This window comes from Nelumbo lutea, chromosome 1, assembly GCF_056320005.1.
Source record: "Nelumbo lutea isolate HS-2025 chromosome 1, American lotus-T2T, whole genome shotgun sequence".
Classification (NCBI taxonomy): Eukaryota; Viridiplantae; Streptophyta; class Magnoliopsida; order Proteales; family Nelumbonaceae; genus Nelumbo; species Nelumbo lutea.
In genome coordinates, this window is record NC_142684.1 from 130,267,088 (window position 1) to 130,284,233 (window position 17,146).

The following is a 17,146-nucleotide window of genomic DNA, read 5'->3' on the forward strand; positions in this document are numbered from 1 at the left end:
GGGCTGCAACTGCCTGCAGTAGGCCCTGTAGTAAGATAAGACTTACACAAAACCAGTAAATGCAGAGGAAAAGGCAACCCCAAAGCATCTTAGATAGAACTAATTCATTAGAGTAAATTGCATCAAGGATATTAGTCTACTGTTGAATTTGTGGGTTTCTGGTCTTATTTACCCTTTCTGGGTTTTGCATTCCAATGAGGGAAACGCAGTTGCTCCACTGTAATTACCCAGGTTAGCCTGATGGGAAGTGCTTTTATCTTGCATTTAGAATAAGTCCAACCTGACAACAACCTAATGGTGATATAAATGCAGCTCAGCATGTGAAGGGACCCTTAATTGAAATGCGACCCTTCGGTACATAGTTTTCAGGAGGCTGGGGCTTGTCCCCCAGGCTCTAACTTTAGTACCCATAAACGGTAGGGCAGAAGGTGGAGCTCGAGCATAAGAGGTTACGTGCAGAGTTGTACCAAAACCCTCTCATTATTGCATTTCTTTACCTCTATTGCACTCGTATGGTTTTCAACCGTGTCAGTGTTGCTTTTAATTTGACCGATGTTTTGTTCCTTCGGTTTAGTTTGGAAGGATTAGAAATACAAATTGATGAATGAAGATTTGGCCCGACCTCTTTGTTACGTGACATGTGGCAGAAACAACATCTCGGTAAAAGGGGCCAAGCCTAGGCAGGAACAAGGGGACACGAGCGGACTGAACTCCCTACCGGGGGCCCGAACTCACCCTTTGTAACAGCTTGAGATACACTTCGCCGAACTGACCCACTGTAACAGCTCGGGATACACCTCGCCGAACTGACCCACCTTGTAACAGCTCGGGATACACTTCGCCGAACTGACCCTTGTAACAGCCCGGGGTACACCTCGCCGAACTGACCCTTGTAACAGCTCGGGATACATTTCGCCGAACTGACCTGCCCTATAGATACCTCCGAGCTCAAGACCGCCTCGCTCAGCACTTCGCGTCACCTGGCACCAAAACCAAACAAGTCGTACCATGCCTGACACTAAGGAAGTTCGTGCCCGAGGGCGCCGCGCCTGACTGACTTGGGATCTGACGTTTGGCGGCAGCACTCTAAACAGCCACCTGCCACCACCACTGACACCGCCATCTCCAGTTAGATAGATGGTTAGGCAGTGACGGTTCTGTCTCAGCAGAAAGGACGACGGCCGAATTGACAAGCACAAGGGTAATCATACCTGTCCTGACAAGGGCCTTGGGACGAGTGCACGAAGTGAATATAAGAGCCCCCTGCCCCCCGACAACAGAGGTATGCAAACTTTGCACTATCTGGCATTACCTTGCTTTTGAAGGATTCTAACTTGAGCTTTGGAGCCTCTACACCGGGTTCCCCCCGGAGCTTCCCCATCTCCTCCGTTTCAGGTTCCCTGCTACCCCGTTCGGAAGCAAGGCCGCGGACAGCTAAGACCGGCCGGATCGCGCTCCATCAATTGGCGCCGTCTGTGGGAAAACGCTTCAAAAAGCCTCCCTCCAAACTTCGATAACCCCTTTTCTTCAAAAAAAAAAAACCCAACACTCATGGCCTCCTCCAGCAACATCGGACGTGGCACGGAGACAAACGCCACCGGGGAACAACTTCAAGTCCCCGTGGTGTGCGTTGGACAGTTCACCATCCCCCTTTCGGCGGATGGGATCCCCAGCTTGAGCGCGCCACAAGTAGTGGCACCCGTAAACCCTCCTACCACAAGCATCCCCTTTCCTCTCCCCATTGAGACAACCTTCACTGAACCGACTGTCGTCCCCCTGGCAACCAGCCAAAACCGGTTGGAGGACCTGATGCAGTGCATGCGGGCAATGCAAGCCCAAATGCAACAGTTCCAGCAGCACCAGCTTCACCAGCACCAAGTACTGCACAACATCTCCCAGTATCACTATCAACAACAGTTCCCCCAACTACCACTGAACCAACCACTACTTCCGCCTCGCCACCCCGCTCCGAGGCCGGTCAAGGCATCCCCGCAGGATGGACGCCCCCACCAGGCGAAGGCCTCCCGGCCCCCAGAACCACCCCAACAGCCATGCCTCGTCCCCAGGCCAAAGAGAGAAAAATGTCATCCCCGCCTCGCAACCCGCAGGCGGGTCGGGAACCTCGCCCGCGAGGTCGGCACCCCGGCGCTCCAAGCCCGAGCTCTCGCTCACCGAAAACCGATTCAGCGCCCTGGCGGTAGACTACCAGCATTTCGGGCCCATCGAGCTCGGTAACACGGAGGCCAGCAGCGCTAGTACAAGGCCCGCTCAACGGCGAAGGCGCCGGCGAAGTCGCTGAACCGCCACCCGTGCCTTGTCGGAGTTCAGAGGCAAAGACACGAGCTCGGACGAGGTAGGGGCTGCCCCGGTTCTCTCGGTTCCTTCCCCCTGGCATCGGAACTCCTGGCGGTCCCCTTACCCAGAGACTTCAAGCTCCCACCTCTAGACAAGTACGACGGGTCCTTCGACCCCAACGACCACGTTGACGCCTTTCAGTCCCAAATGCACCTCGCCAGGGCCAGCGAATCGTGCATGTGCGTGGCCTTTACCACCACCCTCAGGGGGGTAGCCCGCACTTGGTACAGGAACCTGGCCCCCAGGTCGATAAAGTGCTGGGCCCAGTTCGTGCAAGTCTTCACCACACACTTCGTCACCAGCCAGCGGTGCCCCAGAACAGAGGAAAGCATCTTCGGAGTAGTCCAAAGAGAAGGAGAATCCATCCAGGGCTACATCAAGCGATTCAACGAAGCATGCTTGCAGATCCCGCGGTTGGACCCCGCAGTACAGCTCGCGGCAGCCAAAAGAGGGGTGACGCACAAAGAATTCAAATGGCACATGGTGGCCAACCAACCCGCAACCGTGGCCGAATTCCTCAAACTCGCGGATAAGTTCATGAGGACAGAGGAAGAAATCAACCAACGAACCGAGGGCGAGAACGAGAAAAGAAAGAGAGAAGGCGAGCTCTCGAACCCGGTGAATATAAAAAACCCAACCCGGGAGCTGAAGCCGAACCAGTCGTTCCGGGCCCCCCTAGCAGTTCGGACGGACTACACGCCGTTAAACACGAGGCGGACGGAGATCTTAATGACGATCAAAGATGCCCCGTATGTTAAGTGGCCACCTCGCCTAAAGGGAAATCCGAACGAGAGAAATAAGAATTTGTATTGTAGTTTCCATAGAGACCATGGTCATAGCACCAAACAGTGTAATAACCTCCGGGACGAGATAGAGGGGCTCATCCGTCGCAGATACTTGAGAAACTTTGTACAGCACAACAATAATAACAATAAGGCAGGTCGACAAGGGGAGCACGAAAAGGATCCCCCCAAGTCTAGCAACAGACCTGCCGAACCGTCGCAGAAGCAGCCTCCGGAAGAGAGGCCAGTTCGGGGAACCATCCATGTAATAGTGGGAGGTTCGGTGATAGCGGGGTGTACCTCGGCAGTAGCCCGGACTTCAGTTCGCGAAGCGGCCCTCGAAGAACGGAACCCCCCAAAGAGACCAAAGACCGAAAAACCAATCTTCTTCACCGAGGACGACACGCGAGGGGTCCACTACCCCCATGATGACGCGCTTGTCATTAAACTAAGAATCAGCGACTTCGAGGTCAGGCGCGTACTCGTAGATTCAGGTAGCTCAGCGGACATCCTCTTCAAATCAGCATTTGATCAGTTGCAGTTACAGAGGAGCGAGCTAAAGCCCGCGAACACTCCCCTGGTGGGTTTCAACGGAGAGGAAGTCAGGCCCCTCGGAAAAGTAACTGTCCCTGTGGAAGTCAGCACATGGCCTTGTGTAGTTAGACTCAACCATGATTTTCTGGTAGTCGCGACCCCCTCCCCATACAATGCCATAATAGGGCGGCCGATCACACATATCCTACGGGCGGCGGTCTCCACCTACTATTTGGCCATGAAGTTCCCTACGGACTTCGGTGTAGGGGTAGCGCGGGGCGACCAGCTCGAGTCCCGCAAGTGTTATGTTGCCGCCCTGAAGGGAAAAACCAAGGCGGCCGACGACCTTAAACTGGAGCGGTCTGCGGAGCAAGGTGAGGAACGAGCTTCGCCCATGGAGGAAACTGTCGCAATCCCGACTTCAGCTACGGACCCAGCTCGCACACTAAGCATCGGAGCTTCCATCGAGGACCCCCTTCGAACCGAACTGGTGAATTTTTTACTTCAAAATTTAGATATTTTTGCCTGGTCCGCGGCCGACCTGCCCGGCATTAGCCCCGGACTGATAACTCACAAACTTAAGACTGACCCTGTAGTCAGACCCGTTAGACAGAAGAAACGCAACTTAGCCCCAGAACGCTGGAGAGCGGTCGACGAGGAGGTCGAGAAGCTCCTCGCAGCAAACTTCATAAGGGAAGTCCATTACCCGAGCTGGGTGGCCAACCCGGTGTTGGTATAAAAGGCAAGCGGCAAGTGGCGCATGTGCGTCGACTATACCGACCTGAACCAAGCTTGCCCGAAAGATTGCTTCTCCCTCCCCAGAATTGACCGCCTAGTGGACGCAACCTCGGGAAACGAGTTGCTAAGCTTCCTAGACGCCTACTCGGGCTACAACCAAGTTAGGATGGACCCATCCGATGAGGAAAAAACCAGCTTCATAACCGAGTTCGGCCTGTATTGCTACAAGGTCATGTCCTTCGGACTAAAAAATGCCGGGGCGACTTTCCAAAGACTTGTAAATAGGCTATTTTGGCCCCTGATTGGTAAGAAGATAGAGTGCTATGTAGACGACATGGTCGTCAAGACTCAGTTTTCACAAGAATTAATACAAGACTTAGATTCTGTTTTCCAAATCCTGCATCAGTTTAGCATGATGTTGAACCCCAACAAATGTGTCTTCGGCGTCACCTCGGGCAAGTTCCTAGGCTACATTGTCAATCGGCGCGGTATTGAGGCCAACCCGGACAAAATAAAAGCCATTCTAGATATGACACCACATCGGAAAGTAAAAGAGGTTCAGAGGCTAAATGGCCGCATAGTCGCTCTAAGCCGCTTCTTGTCCAAGTCAGCAGACCGCTGCCTACCCTTCTTCAAGGCAATCAAAGGCAAAGGGTTCGAGTGGACCCAGGACTGTCAGCTCGCGTTCGACGAACTAAAAGGTTACCTCGCTAGTGTGCCAACCTTAGCCCGGCCCGAGGTGGGCGAGGTCTTAGAACTGTACCTCTCGACAAGCGACGAGGCTATCGGTTCGGTACTAATAAAAGAAACAGACCGGGTCCAGCGACCCATCTATTCTGTTAGTAAAATTTTGCAGGGAGCAGAGGCAAAGTACCCAGAGATAGAAAAACTAGCATACGCCCTAGTAATAGCAGCTCAGAAACTCCGCCCATACTTCCAAGCTCACACCGTCATCGTCCTGACTAACAAACCTCTTAGACAAGTTTTACTCAAACCCGAGGTTTCTGGTCGACTGACGAAATGGGCCATCGAACTCAGTGAGTACGACCTCCAGTACAAACCGATAACCGCTGTCAAGGCCCAAGCTTTGGCAGATTTTATCACCGAGTGCACTTTCAGCCACGAAGCCCCACAGGTCGAGCCCGAGGTCCCCAGTTCGGGCGAACCCGGAGCTCCTGAGCCCATAGATTCTGAACCCTGTGAAGTAGCAGCCAGTGTGGCATCTCTCCTGGTCAGGCGAAGCATGAACTGGGATGAGGAGCCCTGGATCCTTCACGTGGATGGTTCCTCGAACCGGCAAGGCAGCGGAGCTGGAATAGTCTTGTGCGGCCCGAGTGGCACAAAATTAGAATACGCACTACGCTTTGAGTTCGCGGCATCCAACAACGAGGCAGAGTACGAAGCACTGATCGCCGGGCTGGACCTAGCGCGAAAGGTAAAGGCAAAACACTTGGTCATCTGCAGCGATTCTCAGCTCGTGGTGAACCAAGTTACCAGCGAGTACGAAGCATGCGATCTCTCCATGATCGCATATTTGGACAAAGTAAAAGAAGCCCTGCTCAACTTCCAGTCACACATCATCAGGCAAATCCCGAGGTCAGAAAACACTGAGGCCGACGCCCTGTCCTGGTTAGCCAGTACAAGTCACAACAATATGAGAACTGTGTACATAGAGGACTTACCTCGGCCTAGTATTCTCGGGGGGACCAAGGAGGTCGCTCCCGTCTTGGAGGCAGAGCCGAGCTGGATCGATCCACTCGCGAGCTTCTTGATAGACGGAACCATCCCTACAGAACGCAATGCGGCCAAGAGGGTGCAACGCCAGGCAGCCAAATACGTCATAATAGATGAACGGTTATACCGACGGTCGTACACGCTCCCCTATTTGCGTTGCCTGTGACCTGCCGAAGCCGAGTTTGTACTCCGCAACACTCATGAAGGCCTGTGCGGTGGACACTTGGGGGGCAAAGCACTCACCCAAAAAGCACTTCGACAAGGATACTACTGGCCAACGATGAAGGCAGAAGCTGTCGAGCTCGTCAGAAAATGCGACAAGTGTCAGAAGCACGCCAATTTCCACCATCAACCTGCCTCTGACCTCAAATACCTCGCCAGCCCGTGGCCCTTTGCACAATGGGGCATCGACATCCTGGGGCCATTCCCACCAGCAACAGGTGGAAGAAAATTCCTAGTTATTGCAGTAGATTACTTTACGAAGTGGATAGAAGCCGAACCTCTGGCAACTGTTACGGCTCGAAACATACAGAACTTCTTTTGGAAGAACATAGTATGTCGGTTCGGGTTACCTCGGGTACTAATCTCCGACAACGGCAAACAGTTCGAGGATATCAAGTTCCAAGAGTGGTGCCAAAACATGGGGATTCGGCAAAATTTCACGTCAGTCGCGCACCCGTAGGCAAACGGTCAGACGGAAGTAATGAACAGAGCCATCTTGCGCGGACTAAAAGCACGTCTGGATCGAGCTAAGGGATTGTGGGCCGAAGAGCTACCAAGTGTCTTATGGGCTCACCGAACTACTGAAAAAGCAGCCACGGGAGAAACCCCCTTCAACCTCACCTACGGCACTGAAGCAGTGATCCCGGCGGAAATCGAAATACCAACATTGCGATTAGAAACATACGACGATCGGATGAACGGAGACGAGTTACGTACCAACCTTGACCTACTGGACGAGGTAAGGGACCTCGCGCACATCCGAACAGCGGCATACCAGCAGCAGGTAGCTCGCTACTACAATAGCAGAGTAAAGCGACGAAGCTTCCGAGTCGGCGACCTAGTCCTTCGTAAGATTATGGTGCTCGAACCCGGCATGGGCAAGCTTGGACCTAATTGGGAAGGGCCCTATAAAGTAAAAAAAGTGCTCGGGGGGGCATACGAACTCGAAACCTTGGAAGGCAAACGAGTACCTCGAGCGTGGAACATCGTGAACTTAAGGCGATACTACCTATAAACCACCAAGCGAAGTGGACGAAATCAGGTCCTATGTGCCACGAGGCAAGCCAAGAGGAACTTCGGCGTAGACAAGCAAAGAAGAGCATATTATCAGCTCGGCAAAAAACCAGTTCGCGGCATAAAAGACCGCGGAAATTTAATAACCCGAACAAAGTGGCAAACAAAGAATCAGTTCGGGGAAGAAGAACAAGGGGAAAAAGACATATTCCATTGCAAGAAACAGTACATTGGCAAAAAAAAAAAAATTACATGCCCGGAGCCACTTCTTCGCCATCGGAAGGCACTTCAACAACACCCGAAGGCCCTGCCTCTCCTTCAGAGTCCGGCTCGCCATCGGCAGCATTGGCCATCTCCTGAGTTATACGCGAAGTGGATATGGCACTTACATCGAGGTCGGGGTACGTATTCCGGATCATACACCGGCTCAACTTGAACCCCCTCCTGTAAGAGTCCACCATCAGATCGTCAAAACGCGGAGAGGCAATGTAGTCTTCAACTGCCTTCTTCTTGGCGTCTTCAATGCCTTGGGAAAAAATATGTGTTCTCTCCCTGATGTCCTCTTGAAGATATTCGACTTGATGCTGCAAATCCAACTTCAAGTCCGCCATATGCTTGACAACTACTCCCATGGCCTCGGCGTCACGCTGAGACCTCGCCTGCCTGACCATCGCGACGCGAGCAGCCTCTTCAGCAGCGTAAGCAGCCGCCTCATCAGCCCGAGTATTTGCCTCTGCAGCACGGAAAGCTTCTTCAGCAGCATGAGCGGCAGCCTCGGCAGCTCGCGCCTGTCGCGAGCTCCTCTCCACTTGGGCCGCCAAGGCATGAATTGAAGAATTCACCTACCAAAAGAAACAAGTGAGCAAATAACAGCAGAAGCAACAAAATAAAAAAGGAAGACGAAATCTAACTTACCACCATGGCATGTGTTACGGCGCGGCAAGCAACCTGATTCAAGGGAAGATTGGTCCACGTCGTGACCTCCTCAGGGAAAGTAGCGTCCCTACTCTTCTGAAGAGCGTAGTTCGGCGTCAACACGCTCCTAAACTCCCCTTGAGCTCCCGAGCCTGAGGGCCCAGCCCGCGTATGAGCAGACCCGGAGTGAGCAGGAGCACTTGAGTATGCAGGAGCGCCCGTATGAGTGGTCTCAGCGTAAGGCGCCCCGACAGTTTCGTGCACCGGTGGAGTCACTTCGGGCTCCCTGGGCAGATCCTCCGGCGTATGGTCTGGAACTTGGGGCTCCTCATCCAGGGGCAGCTCGGTACGAGTTCGCTTGGCGACCCGCTTCCTCCTCTTCATACCTTGGAACAAACGCCCCCCACGAGTTCTCTCCGCGTCCATGACACCTGTAGAAACGAGTTCGACATCAGAAAAAACGAAAAGAACAGAGAAAGCAAGAACCGCATAGCTAGAAACCTACCCGAACTCAGGCCGGCTGCAATAAGCTTGGCCTCTGTTAAGTAGTGGTGGCACTTTAAGCCTTGCCGTGCCCATTGTTTGAGGCCCTTCACCGTCTCTTTATCGAGAGTCACGCCTAAATCGGGAGCGGCCTCACCCCACCCGGTCTGAAAGGGCCATCCTTGTGCATTTCGCACGCCGAAATAGTCCCGCTTCCACGCCAGGACCTTATTAGGAAGATCGTGCAGAAGCTTAAAACCCTGGCGAGGAGAAAGGTAATACGCCCGTCTCCCCCCAGGAAGAGAACCCACCTGTCTCTTGAGCATCAAGATAGAGGAGAATATCTCTAAGTCCAAGGGGAAGTTCTGCTCGCAAAAAAGGGAAACTGTCCCCACCAGGTTCCGAATAGAGTTCGGATGAAGTTGACCAATGGTGACACAGAAGTGGTTTATGACTTCGACGAGAAGGGGATGGAAAGGAAGTCGCAACCCCGCAGCGAGTTGCTCTCGAAAAATCACGATCTCGTCAGGGCCGTGTTCCCAAGGAAAGCTACCCGAAGGAATAAAATATGTGTACCCCCCAGGAAGATTGTAAGACAGAAGTATAGATTGAAGCCCCTCAGGCGTCATGGTCGAAGGACCAAACCTGTCTAGCATCCGACCTCGGCGGGAGGTGGACGCCAAACCGCCCGAAGTGACTCGGCCTACTGGTTCATAGTCCTCAAGCTCCACCTCAGGATCACTGAGGCAGTCGGGGGACACGGCTCGGTTGGTGGAACCTACGTCGGCCCTACTCGAAGAATCGTCTGAACTATCAAAGCTAGACATTGGGGAAAAGATGGATTCAGGAAAGTACTCACCGGAAAGTTTGAAGAACAAGCCAAAGAACCGTGAAGACTGTATAACCAGCCTTGACGCGAGCTGGAAAAGACTTGGACGTGAGCTGAAAGGTTGGACGCGAACTCAATAGACAGACCGCAGAAGTGACAAACCGACCGGGGTCCCCCACTATTTATAGCTACAGTAACCAAGAATCGGAAACCGAAAGAACCCTAGCAAAAGCAACTCGCGCAGTGAAGGTTCGAAGGACGGGACAAATCCACCTGCTACCTCGCGAAACTCCCCGCACCATGGCAAGACCCCCGACGCAAGGAGTGGTGGGCAATTGATGAAGGAAGATTTGGCCCGATCTCTCTGTTACGTGACACATGGTAGAAACAACAGCTCGGCAAAAGGGGCCAAGCCTAGGCGGGAACAAGGGGACACGAGCGGACTGAACTCCCTACCGGGGGCCCGAACTCACCCTTTGTAACAGCTCGGGATACACTTCGCCGAACTGACCCACTGTAACAGCTCGGGATACACTTCGCCGAACTGACCCTTGTAACAGCTCGGGATACACTTCGCCGAACTGACCCACTGTAACAGCTCGGGATACACCTCGCCGAACTGACCCACCTTGTAACAGCTCGGGATACACTTCGTCGAACTGACCCTTGTAACAGCCCGGGGTACACCTCGCCAAACTGACCCTTGTAACAGATCGGGATACATCTCGCCGAACTGACCTGCCCTATAGATACCTCCGAGCTCAAGACCGCCTCGCTCAGCACTTCGCGTCACTTGGCACCAAAACCAAACAAGTCGTACCATGCTTGACACTAAGGAAGTTCGTGCCCGAGGGCGCCGCGTCTGACTGACTTGGGATCTGACGTTTGGCGGCAGCACTCTAAACGACCACCTGCCACCGCCACTGACACCGCCATCTCCAGTTAGATAGACGGTTAGGCAGTGACGATTCTGTCTTAGCAGAAAGGACGACGGCCGAATTGACAAGTACAAGGGTAATCATACCTGGCCTAACAAGGGCCTCGGGACGAGTGCACGAAGTGATTAGAAGAGCCCCCTGCCCCCCGACAACAGAGGTATGCAAACTTTGCGCTATCTGGCATTACCTTGCTTTTGAAGGATTCTAACTTGAGCTTCAGAGCCTCTACACCGGCTTCCCCCCGAAGCTTCCCCATCTCCTCCGTTTTAGATTCCCTGCTACCCCGTTCGGAAGCAAGGCCGCGGACAGCTAAGACCGACCAAATCGTGCTCCATCACAAATCAAATATGTACGATGTAAATACTTAAAAAAATTGCACTCTACAAATTTAAATTTATATTTGTACTCATTCCCAACTGAGTCTCTATTTTTTTACCTTCATCATAGACATATGTTATAAGTCGAACTATGTAAATATGTGTGACGTGTGTATTTTGCTTGAGTTCCTCTATTTTGAGTTTGTTCTCTATTTTTTATCAATTAATTTCGATTTTAAATTGAGTCTGTTCTGATAATATAGATGGTCAATTAGGTTGCATTTGGATTGGGAGTGGATGTGGAATCTCAATTCCGTGAATCTCTGGATTCTATCTGAGATGCAGATATATGATTATAATTCCAATTCTTCTCGTGAAGCTAATCATTTCATTTCAGCTTTCCAAAATTTTCAATTCCTTTGAATCTCTCTCTCAAAAATCAAAAGGGTAATGCCCTTACAAAGGCTTTTGGGCACATTGCCAAACTACTGTATTTGTCAAAACGTATGATTTTGCTTCGGAAAACAAACAAACTACGTGACCAGAAAATCTGGGCAATCTTTAGTCATTGGCCATTAATCAAGTCAGTACACTTTTTCTGATAATAATATCAACTGGTATTAGGGCTTCAGATTGGTCAAAGTTCTTCCGGTATCTTAGGCTGCAAATGTTATTCAATTGTCTGAGTTCCAATTGAGGACGTAATATGGATACATCTATGTCCGATCCATCATAATACGATTTGATTTGATGCCCATGCATATTTAAAATTTATATTTTATCTATTAGTGAAGTTGGCTTCAACTTTCAATAGAGATTTTATTAATTCTTCTTATTTTCATACAAATCCTTTTCAATTCATTTTGTTCATAAAATAGAATATCAAAAGTTATGTTTAGTTATTATTATATAATATTTTGATAAATTTAATTTATAATATTCAATATCCAATTGCAATCGTAATTGGATATGAAATGCAATTGATAATAACCAATATGAATTCAAACATAAACGAATCAAATCTGAATTGCATATATCTGCAATTCATCCGCTTGCAGAGTCTTCCTGGGACCATTTTCCTGTGGGAGTCTGGGCAATCTTTGGTCATTCATTTGTTTATCAAGCCAGCATCTTTCTTGATGATAATTATCAACCGGCATTCGTCAAGTGTATCTGTATGTGTGTGCTTATTTATTTTTGGGCAAATGGGTTATGCAATGAAAGGTAGCCTTTCAGGCCTCCCCAATCCCGAGGCGGGATTTGATCCCAAATCTCACAATTAGCTCCTACCGATGCTGCCGACGGTGTAGGTTCCGCCGAAGAGGAGCGTTCAACGAATCTCGATCCCTCTGAGACTCCAACAAGAGCCCAGTAAGATCGAAGCCACCGTCCAATTGGATGCTCCGTCATACTTTGCGGTCAAGCTCGAATGCGAGCGAGCCCTCACCACTCTTCGGCGAGGAAACCAAACCAAGGCTTTGAGATTGATGAAAGAGTCCTGTCTATGCCATGAGAGCTCTGCTCTCCTTCACCGCATTCAGGGGACTGTTTGTGTCAAGGTTGCTTCCTTAATTGAGGACCCCAATGCCAACCAGCAACACCTCAAGAACGCAATTGAGTCTGTTCGACACGCCGTTTTGTTCTCCCCCAACTCAATTGAGTTTGCCCACTTCTATGCCAATCTACTGTACGAAGCACCTAACGATAGCAAGGGTTATGAGGAGGTTGTGTAGGAGTGTGAGCAGGCGCTTTTGATTCTGAACCCTGTTGATCCTGCCAAAGAGAGCTTGCAGAAGCTGTCTACACCCGAGGATCGAATCGCCCATGTGCAATAGGAATTTCGTTCGCTCATTCAAAAATCAAACATTGCTTCTAAATCAATGTGGATGAAGAATCTCGACGATGAGACTGGGGAAGAGAAGTTTCGTTTGATTCCGATGAGATGGCTACCGGAAGACCCCAAGGAGGTCAAGCTGATTCAGACGAGGCGGTCCAATGAGATCAAGAAGGCCACTTAGACGCCCAAAGAAAGAAGGAAAAAGATTGAGGTGCATGTTGCTACTGCGAGGTTATTGCAACATAAATCTGGCTCTTCTCAATCCTAGAATGGAGGAGAAGCCTTTGGAATCGTCTTCTAGGTTGTCCCATCAAGTTGCAAAGCACCGCAAGTATGCAAATCTAAGTAAAGTTTCTTCTTCAGCGGACAGAATGGATCAAGTTCGATCTTATTGGAATTCTACGAGTCTTGATAAGAAACAAAGCTTGCTTAAGATAACTGTTCGTGATCTCAAAGCTCATTTTTAGTTCATCTAAGGATGGTTTGGCATTTGAGGTCTTATCAAAAGCTCTATTTTTTGCTGAGTCCCATAAGACATAAAAGTTTTGGTCGTACGGTCTTGAAAAAGGAAGAAGATGAAAAATATTTTTTGCGCTTAATATTAATTTTAAAAAATTAATCTATTTTTTAAAATTTATTAAAACCTTAAAAGTATTAATTTTATTGATATTAGGGCCCAAAAGTTGCCCTTACTAAAAGTTTTCTCATGGAAGTGGCTATCGTATCAAACGTGGGCACCCAAAGTTGTTTCCTCCTCAATTCCTCCCCATCGCCATACTCCGTGCATAATGCATTGAAACATCTCTCGGAGTCCGTGTTCTGTGAACCGGTGGATTCATGGGTTACGTGGACCCGCCAATGAGAAGTAAACACGTTGGTTGGGCGACATTGAATGTAACTTAACGGGCCAAACTGAAGTGGCCGGTTGAACCGGACACAAAATGACAAAAAACGCACCTATCCTCCTCAATTCGAACTCCCACTTGGCCAGACGGCCACTCCTCCCTCTCATTTTTGTTTCTCCTCCACCGAAACCTACCCACAAGCACCACCGGCGTCCGTTAATGCGGAAGCCATCTGGCAGTGCTTTCTTTGGTCGTTCTTTCTGGTTTTCTATTTTCAACAGATTAAAAAACCACGGCTATACCTGCGGTTAGTCTTCTTCTTCAATGCATACAATCTATGGTTACTGAAATGCCAAACATCAACAAAGAGGGATTCACCACAGTAACTTCATCCATGTAAAGAGGTTTTCTTCTCTAAAACCCGGAAAAGCAACAGAAAAAATAACTAGATGCATCTAACACTAACCCAAAATGTAGCACCAGATGAAGGACCAAACCAACTCAGTAAGCGCTTGCGGTCAGTCATGCTTCAATCTCTAACCCTCAACACTTGATGGAGCCCATGGAGATGTCGATCTCTGTCAAGTTTTCTTCTTCACTCATCTCATTAATTTCTGATAGCAGCTCCATTATGCCCTTTTGTCGAGAAATTGACCTCGACAACATTTCTAGCAGATTAGGTGTTTGCCCGACGCAATGCCCATCGGGGAGCTCAATCTCAGTGAGGCTATCATCATCTACAATTGAATCATCGAAGCATCTCAGAATTCGACCCATTTTGCTGGGAGATGGCGAATCAGCATCCCACCGATCACTATCAGACGAGTGATCCATGTTTTCGCTCTCCAAACAGAAAATCCGGTGACCTGATGCCATTTTCATCAAGCTTACCTCTTCCACTCCAATCTTGGGTTTCTCTCTCATGTACATCATCCTCGGCTTCTCGGAGTGGTTCGTCTGCTATCTCTCTCTCCACGAGGTTTTTCTCGTTGGTACTTGTAAGCTCATCTTTGCTCGCTGTGCTTGTAGGATAGGGTTTGGTGGAGGAAAAACAAAAAAGGAAGGGAGGAGTGGCCGAGTGGGAGTTTAAATTGGAGGATAGGTGCGTTTTTTTGTCATTTTGTGTCTGATTCGGCCCGTTATGTTACATTCAATGTTGGCGAACCAACGTGTTCGCTTCTCATTGGCAGGTTCACACACCCGTGAACCCACGGATTCACATAACACGGACTCCATCTCTCGGGGAGAGCCCATTCCGTCACGGGATGATGTTCCGAATTGGCGGGGATAGGATGGGCTGTGGGGAGCGCTCTGCGGGGAGCCCATCCCGTCTTTCTCCTCAAACCCCATGACAGTTTAACGCGGAAGGGTGACAGGCATAACAAACCAAACGGTCGGAAGTTTCAATCGGGGATCCGGTCGAAAGAGATGTCGACACATAGAAAGAGAGTTAAGTCAGATAATGAGACCTGAAGAGATATGTCGAAGTGACAGCAAATTAAAGAAAGGCAAACAGGCTTGTTCTTTGTCTCATTAATGTGGGCAGATGAGAAGTCTTGTGAAGTTGTGAGATGGTGGCATATCCGATAAAGACGGAATTGAATGATGAGCGGCGTCACAAATAAAGGAATTCTGTCATTTTCTTTGGTTAAATTGCTGAAACCTCTCCGATCATTCGATAGTATTTGGTCGAATTTGGATCACTCCTCTTCGAATTTTCGAATCGGATTATATATTTATAAATATATATATATATATATGTTATTTATTTATTTATAAATATATTTTTTATATTATATTTTTATAAATTTGTTATATCATTTATTTTTTATAAAAAAATATGTAAATATAATATATATATATATATATATGATGGAAATCATTAAAAAATATTTGTGTTTTTTGTTTCCATTTTATTTAAATTAGTGTATTTTATTTTTCTTTTAATTATTAATTTTTAAAGAAAACAAGTCAGATCGGATCAGATCCAAAAATCTGACTTACTGATATGATTTGAATTCAAATCAAGTTCTATCAGATCCGATCATATCTGACATGAACAATGTTGGATCGGATTCGATACCCTTATTCAAATCCGATCCATTTGCATCCCTAATTGCAAGTAAAACTCCTTGTAGTTATTTTTATCAAAACGTTTTGGTAATAAGAGATATGAAAATGTCTAAAATATCCATGTAGTTATTTTTTATCGAAATGTTCATTTTTCAAATTTTGTCTTAATATCAATCACTACCCAATCTCTTCCAATCTGTTTTCCAAAATTGGTTTTTTTCAAATTTTTCCTTTATCAATCGCTCAAAGGTAAAACTACAACTTTAAACTCTCTTCTTTGCTGTTCATAAAGTTTGTATTGATTTTGTTGCAGAAATCAGCCTCAATAGTTATTGGATGGGTATTTTGGACATTTTTGTGCCTCTTATTAGAGGATTTTAGCAAAAGATGTTTACTTTCAACCGTGTTAGAAAGCTTAGGAAAGGTGATTGCAATTACCAAACTTTAGGGGAGGTTTCAACAATTTACTTGTATTTCTATATGCAAGAGTGTGAAGAGGAGTCTAGATCTAGTAGGCATAGCATTGTAAGCACATTTAGTGCACACTTAATAAATATTCTAGCAAGTCTCAAAAGTTGTTTTTAATCTTTTTGAAGGATAGGGCAGGGGTATTTTAAGGGACAGGTTCATTGAACGTTTTCAAAGAGGGGAATGGGGTGAAAGGTGGGGCTAGAGAAGGAGATGAAAATGGTCTCTCAATTGAGGTCTTTGACTCTATTTTATGGTGAGTGTTTAGAAAACAGAATTAGACTCCTTGATTCATAATTGGACCCCTTGGCTATCTGATCGACTAGTTTAATTAGAGAATAGGTTAACTGCTTCCGATTTCACAAAACGGCTCAAGTCACTAAAGCCATGTTTTGGAACCAATGTTTCTTGCGAGGTGTTTCTTGAAAAAGTGATACTACATTGGCATGTCGTTTTCTTAGAGAATATTTTTTCTTTTCTTTTTATTTGAGACCATTGGTGTTGCTGCCACATGGCCATTTTTCAATGTCATGTCAGCATACTGTGCTAACAAATAAAAAAGTGAGAAAATATAAAAAGGGCATTTCCTCTTACCACACCTTTCCCAATTTCCAAGGCAAGGTTTGAGAAACGTTTTCAAAAAAATTGCATAACCAAACATTAGATGTTATTTCAAACATGGTGCTGATTTGGCACTAGTTTTCAAGAAAATGGCATCAGTTCCAAACACTAAATGAATGAAATTTTCAAAATGCAAATGATAAAACTTGTATCAAATCTTCTTACTATATAAATTATATCAATATTTTTCAATTTATTGTGCTAATTGAACCATTGTTTGCCTAGAAACCGATTAAACTAATTGAATGGTTACTTGACCTAGATTTTTGGTTTATTTTCCACCAAATTGCTTGTTTGTAAAAAACCATTGACTTGGCCAACAGCATGGTGACCTAACTAATCAAATTATTGAGTCATTTTATTTGTCTAGTAAGGTGATGGAATAGACATTAATTTTCTCTTTTCATAAATTTTGTATTCCATTTCCATCATTTAACAAAT